This window comes from Aplidium turbinatum, chromosome 5 (assembly GCF_918807975.1).
Source record: "Aplidium turbinatum chromosome 5, kaAplTurb1.1, whole genome shotgun sequence".
Classification (NCBI taxonomy): domain Eukaryota; kingdom Metazoa; phylum Chordata; class Ascidiacea; order Aplousobranchia; family Polyclinidae; genus Aplidium; species Aplidium turbinatum.
This window is the reverse complement of record NC_137476.1, coordinates 12,630,741-12,642,189: the sequence shown is the minus strand read 5'-3', so window position 1 is coordinate 12,642,189 and position 11,449 is coordinate 12,630,741.

The following is an 11,449-nucleotide window of genomic DNA, read 5'->3' as shown; positions in this document are numbered from 1 at the left end:
GCTATATAGCTAATTTTATTAATTTTCACAAATGCATCGTGTTGATTTGGGCAGCTGAAAACATGAAATTATCTGATGAAACTGATTAGTCTGTTTATGCAACTGCCCAAATTAGCGTGAGGCAGTTTCCCCAAAATGCACAAATTTATTAATTTTTCCCATTTACATAACTGTATCGCTTAGATTTGGGCAACAAAAATTATGAAATTATCTCATCATTGTCTATTTTTAAAACTGTTAGTTTTTCACCGTTATAATGCACCGCATACATTATATTTGGGCAATTTCTATAAAAGCGTGCAGATTTGAACAAATTTACGTTCTGCCCCCCCAAAATGGTTTGGTCTCGTACGGCTATGCTTATCAATAGTAGCTTGTGTTAAATGTCTACTGCAGCGGTTCTCAACGGAGTCCGCAAAGCGCTTTCAGAGGGTCCGTGAAAGTGTCCGAGTTTGCAGCATGATTGATAAATTACGATATTTAAAAGTTAGTTATGCTTCATTTGTGTAAGTTTATTACAGTGATTTTCAAACTGTGGGTCGTGATTCCCTGGTAGCCTACGTCGTTTGGAATTCCAAAGGGAGTCGCTAAAAGACTTAGCTGCCTAACTAAAAAAAATCTTTTTATAAAGCTATGTATGTTCAACTTAACTTTTAGAGACATCAGATTGTTGATCAACTCTTAACCGAGAAATACAAACGTTTGCCTGCAGTTTATCAGCACTGACAGTTTTACCATTATTGTGATCACAGCGAAATATCGATTACAAATGAAAAAAGGGAGCAATTATTTGTAAAGGTTGTAAATATTCTATTAATTTTGTACAATATTTATAGAAAAACATTAAATCAGCTGATTACTGAGTTTTGATCCTGTGTACCAACATATAGCCTAGTTTATACCAAAATTTTAGATAAATATTTTCCGCTTTGAAGGCACCAAACGGGTTCGCCAAGACATGAATGTTGAAAACCACTGGCCTACTGGAATAGATAGCAATAGCAAAGAGTTCGTCCCTATAGCTCAGCAGTTGGTTAGCCTGTGACTTTGTGAACGAAGAAGCTCTCCGTTCAGCGACACCTAATGAATGGAATAATTCCCCGGCAACAACACTTCAAGAATCGGAAATTCACTCCGTCAATCTCGGTAACCGGCCTGCGCCAAAAGCCTCTACATTCAAGAATAACCTAAGGCTTTGTCAGTCCGAGGATATAAATTCAAAACTATAACCAGTCACCAAAATTAATTTATCAGTTGTGTAACAGGCACAGGTCCGTAGCCAGGGGGGTTCTTAGGGTTCCCGAGAACCCCCCCTTGAGCCGAAAAGGTACACATTTTGGAGAAGGTGTAATGTACGTACGATCACAGGATCAGCTGAAACCTTCCAGATAGGCTAGTTCGAAATCATAGGTTTCTAGCAGATAAATGGAAGATTGAAAACATTTTCATCCCGTTCGCGTTAATTACGAAAAATAAAATGATTGATTGTACAATAGTAAAGTAATAAAATTTGATCATTGCTGCGTCATGATGCATTGTATTGCGCTAGCGAATGTGACGTAAGTTTTTTAATTCGTATTTTCTCGGAGAGTTTACATAATAGTTAATCTTTCTTGCATTCTTCCTTCTGGATAATTCTATTGATAAAATCTTATAAACATGAATACAGTTCTCGTGAGAAAAGATAGTTGACGCGAGAACAGGCAATGGAATTGTGGACGTGTGTTGGTTTAGTGCAGGGGTTCCCAACCTTTTTTACACCATAGCCTTCTTTGAAAATTTTGAAAAATCAATGGCCCCCCTATTTTTGATTATTATATTATTTTTGAAACAACCGGGAATTAAAGACCATTTTATGAAGATTTGGGCAAAATGTAGGCTACTAGTATTTTTATTAAATTTTAATCTTTTTTTGTTATAAGTTATAGGCTAGTGTTGGAGTGGACTTAGAGATGATAAATTAAAAAAAAATATTATTTTTCAAATTTTTCCATGGCCTCCTTGAAAAAGGCTCATGGCCCACTAAGGGGCTATGGCACCCAGGTTGGGAACCCTTGGTTTAATGGATTGTGTGGGATATACTTTATGCTAAATTACAGTGAAATTCGATAAAGATTACATGTGGCCTATTTGTCTCATGGACCAGTTTTTTAAGAAAGAAATTCCATAGACCATTGCAAACAATGATGTCCATTATATGAACCAATAAAAATCTCTTTGGACCACTAAACATTCCATGTAGACCAACCACCAGTGGCGCAAATTATTAAATTGCAAATTGTGCAGTAGCTTACATGATCTTAAAAGGGCATCTGCTCCCCCCTCCCACTTCCGGCGCCTCTGTCGGTTTCACTGTAGATGTGCTAATAGTTCATGTGAAAATTGCTTGTACCGGTATTTATTTCGTTTTTGTAATGTTGACAATTTGAAGTTTGTTTTGTTTGTTGGTCTATATATTATTATATATATATTATGGTCTATATATATTATGATCTATATATATATATATTATGCACTTCCGCTTCTTGTGTTTTGATTGCTCGCTTGTGGACACGCCAAAAAGAAAGTGTTTTCAACAGGTCCATATTTTTGGATTTGGGAACCCCCCTTGAAAAGGCCTGGCTACGGGCCTGAACAGGCATGGCCCTAAAATATCAGACGTTGTTGCAAAAAACTGAAGTTGGATTTCATTCGAAGCAAGCTAGATCTGAAGCTTTTACATTAGGTCTAGTCGTGAGCGTATGCTATTATAGAAACGTTAACGGTCTAGTCCAGCACTTCACACAAGTGTTGACATAATTCCGAATTCCGGGTGAAAACTGTAAACTCGACGAAGATACACAGATTAGCGACACGTTGACTATATAACATTCCTACATCGTGTAATGTATGTTTAGAAATTAAGCGGTATGCATAATCCTAGGTTCCAAAACAAAGGTAGTGTAATTTTATAGGCCTAGGCCTAATCTTTGAACTGAAATCAGCTTTAATAAGATTAATTAGTAAATATTTTTAAAAGCGATCATTTGTAATTCAGTCAACGTTTTGTGTTATTAATTCCTAAACAAATCAGCTGACAAGATCAACCTTATTCATCAGTTTTAAATCCTATTAAAAAGATCTAATATTATATCGAGTTTCTACTTAAATCAACATCAATCTTGATTTAAAAGAGCAAAATGCATATAAGCTACTAAGCCTGCGTCGGGGCATAAATAATTGAGAATACTTTGACCAAATCAATGTAGGCTACAGCAGAAAATTAACAAAACTGCCAAATTTTAGGAATTTATTTTTCCCACAAAATGTCAATTTTAATTTGGAGCTGTTTGAAACGTTTTTTTTTTTTTTGGTCGAAACAAAATAAAAAAAATTCTTTTCTAAAAGATAAAACGAAACGAAATCAAGCTATGGTCATATTCGTAGCACCCTGAATGCACCAACTTCCATCAAGAAGTGTTTGCAATGGTATGAAAGTTTGAGAATGAAAATGTCCAAGCAATTTTCATCACCTTTAAAGGTTATATTTGTGTGTTTACCTGTTGGAAATGTAGAAAACTACATTAAAGAATAAACAATTTTGTCGCTTTACACTTGCTATAGCAGTCCTTATTAGGTCTTTTGGCGACAGGGCACATTTTTAATTTTGCTTCATATTGAAAATGTTATCACATTATTATCCGACTTATTTTCACTGCGTTATGCAAGGAAGAACATAATTGGTACCGCTTTTAAAGTATTTGCTATGCCTGACCTGGAATCGATCACAGACCTACCAGCACTAGAGCCGAAGGCAAAACCTCTCGACCACTGAGCTTGTTCCGTCAGAATAAAGTTCACCTAAATGTGGTGAGGTATTTATCAGGGCTGTGGAGTCTGGCAAAAAATATACAACTCGGACTCCTGGGTTTATAACCGGCCGACTCCGACTTCGGACACGTCAAAATCCTTTCGACTCCGACTCCACAGTCCTGGTATTTATAGATAGAATGAAAGCAGAAAAAAGAGTGTAAATTTTGGCTAATCAGCAGGCAAACGAAGCAGTTTTAAGGCGTAGACAAATTCTCGTGCTGCACGGTGAAACTAAGAGCGGGCTTTGGCAAGAATTAAAAACATTTCAAGTTTAGAGTTTGACGTGGCAATCTTTGTTGTCAAGCAAGCGTTGTCCAATTGCAGAGTCACTAGATATGTTTTGTAATTGACAACTTTGTATGCGCAATTTGCATGATCAATATTCAATAGATTGAGTTTCGCGTTTAGCAGCATGATCGTTGCTTACTTCACAGTGTAGATACTAACGATCTGTGCCTGATGCTGCGAGTTCATTGTGGTAATATCGAATTACACGAGCTGTCCGAACACAGTTCCCTAGTCATGTGCTATGACAAATTGTTAATAATATTCAATATTCAATAATTTGCCTTTAAAACGATTTTCACAGTGCACATATTCACTGGTAAATTAATTTTTATGTTTTCATTTGTTTGTGCTTTTCCAGATACTGAAGAAGCTTTAACGGCGGCAAAAGCTTTATCAATAAATTATACAAGTTTCCGAAACTTGGCTGATTTTATTTACGTGATATTTTAAAAGTGAGTCATTTTTTTTCCTTTATTGCGTCGTATTCGAGTAAAAATGCAGCAAAAATTCCAATTTCGGCGCTTCGCCTTCAAAAAACACACTTCCACTACTGTATATTGTAACCAACGATAAAACCAAATGTTTATTTGACTGCATTTTAACTACCAGTACTGTATATGTTTTATTAGTTCCCGCATAGGATTAACTCCTGTTTAGTGGATTAACTCTGTCGTAATTGCATCGAAAAGAGACAAAAAAAGAGAATAATCTTTTAACCTGGAGTTGCAATCTCAACCGAATGGTAACACAGCAGTAGATTTAAGATGAAAACTAGAAAGTTATATTCTATAAGTGTCACTGCAAATGAGATGTAATCGACACACGTGTTGTGAGTCAAACACCAAAACTGACCTTTACCGAACCCCTTTGTCTTCTTTATGATGTTTCATTTTGCTTTTTTTACAAGCTTATCGGTATGTAAGTAATAGGTTACCTACGTGAGTTGATTTAACAGTTCATAAACCTAGCTTATGGGAGGTGTACAGGTTTAAAGAAGTTGGTATTTAGAGTTTAGAGACGAAAAACTAGCACAGCAAGTCATTCAAGAGATTGTACCTTAAAAAGCTTTAGATTACGCTAGCATAATGAACTAAATGAAACATAAAAGTTGAAATGCATTTATAACTGCAGTTAGTATAATGGGGACTATGGCCATGTGTGGACTATAATGGACATAAAATGACCGATTCTTGATCAAGTTCATTATATAGGTTTAAAGGGATACTAAAGGAAAAACCTGACTTGGCGATTTTCCACGTTCTATGTGTTTAACTTGCTACCATAAAACGATTTTTAATAAAATTTTGCCCCATTGCGGTCTGATCAGCATTCTGCGCGTACTTTTGTAAGAGCTTTCAAAACCAGAATGGGCCTGAGCAGCGAAGCGTGCGACTGTACAGGCTACGTCACAAAAGACGAGCAATCAGCTGATCACGCAACAGTTGTTACTGCCGGCGATTTAACTGTAGGCTATGTATGTATGTATGTACATCAAAACATCAGATTTCAACATCAAAACATCAGACAGTTTGCTCAAAACCTCAGATCTACATCAGATGTTGTAACGCGGCTTTTGTTATTGCTGTCTTTTGTGACGTATTCTCGAGCAGTGTTTGCACTTTTTGGTCATTTTAAAAAAAAATGAAAATAAATGAAACATTGGACTTTGGGCCTTGCCAGCGCCATTGAAAACATTTTTTTTTTCGGTAATTTTTTTTGAAATGTATTCTTGAATGTTCAGTTTACACATTTTAATGCTTAATTCTCGTTTGAAAATTTCATTTAGTATGCCTTTAAATGTTCTATTGAAAATCCTTCTGTTTTATCCTATCTTCTTTTCAGAAATTCTGTATTACTATGAAAGTCACTATCTTGTCAAAGATTAAGCTTATTGGATATGAGATAGGCCACAATTGCCTTTCTAAGTCCAATGCAACGTCATTAGGGGCCTATTGTAGCTTACATTGACACATAAAACATAGCAGTAAGGAAAAACATACAACCATTGAAGCTATAAAAACTTTCTGACCAATTGTAGCCTACTTTATTAATGGAAAAAATCTACAGTGATAAATATAATAAGCATAGCAGCGTTTTAAAGCAAATTAGCATACACAGCTCACGTGAGCATATAACTAATATTAATATCATCACTTTTGACGCCTTATTGAGAAAGATCAAGTTTTCCTTCATACAGAGTTGTATTAACTCTGACAACAGCCTGATGATGTTCTTGATGACTTGTACGTGGTTTTACAGATGGTTTGGCTAGGTTTGGTTTTGAATCTTTATCCTCGGACTGACAAAGCCTTGATAGGTTATTCCTGATAGTTTCGCATTCTTGTAGAGGTTTTTGACGCAGGGCCGGTTACCGAGATTGGCAGAGTGAAGTTGTTCAGATTGTTAAAGTATTGTTGCCGGGGAATTATTCCATTCACTAGGTGCCGCTGAAGGGAGAGCAGTCCTGAAATGCGTTGCTCAAGCGCACACCCCGAGAGTCGAACGAGCGCCGCGTGATCTTGAGCCGTGCTCGTAACCATTGAGCTAACGGGGCTGACAGGTAGGCCTATATCATATACGATCACTTCAAACCTTATCAGGAAACCTATTATCTTGATCGATAGTGATTTGGTTACAGTGCCAGGTTTGCTTGTTTTGTGGTTTTTATACATTCAGTTCAGTTCTTTGTTTTGATTGACAAAAAAAAATTGTATAAACATTAATGGCAAATAGTTCGCACAACCAGGATGGCAGCGAAAGACCAAAAGGTCACCAAAATCATCTATGTTTACAATGGACAATTTTTTATGTACAATAAAACTGCTAATATTTGTAATAGTCATATTCCGCGCTTTTGTAAGCTTCCAATATAAACATTTTTATCATTGCCTACATATTTTACAATTTTGACTAAAGTAGGTGATTTACAGGAAATTTGACAAGCAAGTGCAATTGTGCAATCATTTTTATGCAAGATATTTCCATATTATACACCTTTAACAAATTTGATACGAGCACAAAAAAGTCAAAGAATATTTCTCTGAAACATCTCGGCCTCTCATAAAGATAATTGTTCTTTCTTATCAAATGTCTTGTCAATCTTATTAGGCCAATACCTACATTGGCCAAAATGGTAAATAAGTATTTGGAGTAGACTAAATTTATTGAAAACATTTTAGCTTTGTTGACGTGAGTGCTTTTAGCCATCAGCTTGACAGAAATTGCGCTTTAATTGGCTTTGATAAGAAAATATACTTACGATGTCTTGTTTAGAAGTATTTCAAAAGAATCCGCTCAAACATACCCGGTCTAAAATTGCCCTATTTCAAGATTAATGTTGTTGGTACCATCTTTACCGAGGTTTCAAAGCTTGTTACGCTGGTTGTTAATGTTTACTCTATACAGTTATGCAAATGTGCAAATTTTATGCTATAAATGCACAATTGTTCAATTTAAAAAATATTTACTTGGTAGTTGCATGTGTTATCACTTATCACTCATGATTGCTTGTGCACCTGCAATAGCTTTTAAGGCTATAAACATCTTGCAATTGCATTCAAGCCATGTAAGTAGGTTAGGTACAAGTTGAATTCAAATGAAAAACTGATCATTTTATCGATTTCCACGGCTAAAAAAGCGTTTTAACATAGGCTACGTTTTCATAAAATTTCCGTCTGAGAAGAAGAAACTTGTTACTTTTCTTCGTTTAATAGCTGCATGAACTTTAGACCTTTTTTATTTGTATGCTTTCACGCTTTCAACCTACTTGTGGTTAACGTAGTAAGAACTTGTCATGTCGGTTGAGCAAGTACTTACTTTGTTACTCACTTTACTCACTCACTCATCATGTGAAATTTTGACCATGTAGTTGAATAATAGATCGCTGTGACTCATACATGATTGTTGCAACTTGAAATAAAGCTTAGGCTACTGTTATTTTCTGTCGTTAAGGTTGAATAGTTTTCGAATACTTATAAACAGCCTTAGAATTGAATGACTCATTGTGAAAAATTTAAAATATTTTATTTATTTTTTTCACGCAGCAGGTATAAATTTAAGTTTTCCAAACTAAATCTTTTACTTTTCTGAGAATATAAAAACATTTAAACACGTAACTTACAATTTTACATCATAACATGAAGCAATTACCGGACCAAAGCTCGGAGTGGGTATTCTTTTATCATCTTATAAAAACAATGAAAACGCATTAGCGTAACGTCTAATAAATGGTACAGGGGAATGTGCCCTCCAATCCTTTTAAAGTTTCAGAATCTTTTTAAATCTTTTTTGAAGAAAATATTTTTTTATAAGGTTGGTTTGAAAATTTTATAAATTTCAAACTATCAAGGATATTGGGGTCACAGGTGACTTAAATTTTTGCAATTTATGCATTAAAATTTTTTCTGATTTGAAAGCTCGAATGCAAGACAAGAAATAGTAGTGACTTTCCAAAAATATGTCACCAATGAAATTGATGGTTTTCAAAACAATGTGACCAACAAGTATTTACAAACGCATTTATGACATCATTATCGTCTTTCGATAGCTTCAGAGTAGTCTGCTGTTCGGTTTTTAACATTCAGTTGTCAGCAAAAGTCAGAAAGTTTAAAATCGGTTTGCTGCTTTGCGACGTGCAGTCCACTAATTTTAAGGATAAAGGTATTTTTTTGAGTTTCTGCATTACTACAATCTTTATCCTTGTTGGTTCAGGAGTCAACCGCACCCATTGAGTGAAAGATCTGAATTTTTATCGTTTTGTAATTTTCATTACAATATGGCATTCTTTCATTATTTATTATTCCTTATCAGCGCTAATGTAATTAGTAAACCTAATTATTTTTGTCTACACTGAGGTTAAAAAAGACGTAAAGCTTGTTTTAATAACAGCAATTATAGCCAAGAAATTTTATGGGATGAAGCAAAAAAGTAAAAAATGTGTTGCTGGTAGGCTATCAACATTTCTGATCGCCAACTAGTAATTTTTTTGTTCATAAATCTACAGTTGAGCTGTATGAAGTAATATTGGGCTACTGTAGACCCAGGCAAACCACCAGCTTGAATAAGCTTAATTGGTCTATTTTTCACTTGTGGCTAATCTAATTGTTGAATGGACTACAATTTTCACTTGTATCGGAACTACTGTAGCCTACTCGCTTTAATTTCAACATGACCAACTGTTTTCAATAAGATTTGATTTTGGTGAGTTGGTTTTATGTTGAAAAGCTTTTAGACCTACCACAAAATTTCGTTTTGTTGCCACGGAAAAATCTTTTCTCTTCTGTCGTTTGAACATAGCGGCAATTTGGTTTCGTAGTGTGCTTGAAAAAAATCCAGGAAATTGTTGCAGAAACCGTCGAAATACAAAATGAGTGAGCTTGCATGCAAATTGCAAAGTGCTTAGCTAAGATATATGAATACAAACTATAGTTTCGTGTAAGAAAATTTCATGCAAAATTTTGTATTATTCAAAAACTTTGCTTTTTTGTCGCAAAGCGTAGGCCTAATTCCTTTGTCTTGATGTTCTTTTGGAGTTAAACGTCTTAAATAAAGAAAGTTCTTTGCCTGAGTTGCTTCAAACACCCCTGGTTGAAAGTGATTTGATCACGTTTTAGCACAAAAGCAATCAAAATTTGACTCAAAATAAACCTATCGCAAAATTGTAAATTCGTGTGACCTAATTTAGCCTAATTTTGACCGTGTTCATTTGAAGATTTGTCTGCTAGCCAATGACGATGCTGGCTCAAATTATTGATGCTAAAATCATAATTGTAAAAAAATATTTCATAATGTTGATAATAAGACTTGCATGGTCGACTCGAAGCACTGTATCAACAAGGGTTTAAAATCGTAAGCTATTCGCAGAGTTCGGTTTGTAGAAGTTTGCATCACCACTTGAAGATGCGGCTTGATTTGTCACATTTTGCAGATTTTGATTACAGCTACTGCTAGTGTTTGATTAATATTTTGTGAGATTTTTTTACTTTTTCTGTCTCCTAATGATATTAAAAGCTTTTTGTTGCCTTGGGAAGTAAGTAGCAAATGAGAAAAAATGAAAAACGCTGAATCAGAATGTTATTGAAAAATTCACAGTATGACTAAAATCTTCGAAATCAAATTGTCTTTGCTTTTCAACATCTGAGGATGTTGAAACCTATTGTGTTGTGTCATCTGAGGAAAACAGTAAAGAAAGCGTAAAAATAAAATTTTTAGAAAAATTTATTAATTTGTCCAAAGTTAGCAAAAACTGGAAATTTCTGCAAAATGTGACAAATCAAGCCTTATCTTCAGATAGCCATGTATCACCATAGACCAACGTTTTTCTGGTGTAGAGTAAAAGTAAATCACTACGGTATAAATAACAAGTAATGATGCAATCTTAAAGTAACTCCAAGGAAATTTCATTTTGGTAGGCACTCCACACAAAAAGCTTTAATGAACAATGTTGCAGCTCTGATCATGAATATAGTCATAAACCTGCATTGTCTAACGTTTCATAAGTCCACTTTGTTTTCACCGTGGAGTAAAAGTAGGTTACCATGGTTCTGTTTGGCGTAACTTCATGTAATTTATTTTCACACCCCTTTTCCTTATAAAAAGTTTCTGCATATTCCACTGGTTTAACTCCCCCCCAAGGTTTTTTGATTTATTATTCTTTATCAGAAAAATATTGCCAGTTATTTTTAGAATTAGGCATAGAAAGTATGTATTTTTTGAATCTGAAAACGGGAGTTCAGATTATCCAATGGTGTAATATTTTGTGGGTCAAAGCCAATTTTTTTTTAGCCAAAGGTCACGTGGTGTGTTTTTATAATGTGGAATTGTTACGATATTAAAGGCTTTATTTCTTACAACGTTTTTTGCTCTCTTTATCGGCTTATCTTATTGAGCACACAGAACAGTGGCCTATTTTGAAGATAATGCAATTATAAGGTCTACTCTATGTAATGAAAATTTGCAAGCAATGCAAGAGAAATACCGGAATACTCAAAAAAAATGTCGCCCTCGCTTCGCTCTTCCAGTGGGTCGCATCATTTTCAGTAGTTTACAGGTGCGGCTTGGCATGAAAAAGGTTAACAAACACTGCCGAATACGTTTGCAAATAGGCTAAGTTAGAAAGGTAAATATAGTAAGATTTTATTCCAAATGCGTTTATTGGATAATGGGTAAACTTCAAATATCATATGGGCATTGCTAAATTCCTAAAGTCAAGCTAAGTTTTCATGTCAAGTTGAATATTTTTGTTTCTGGAGTGCCCTCACCAATTAAATGAGTCACGCTACGCCACTGCTTATAACGCATTACAATGTAA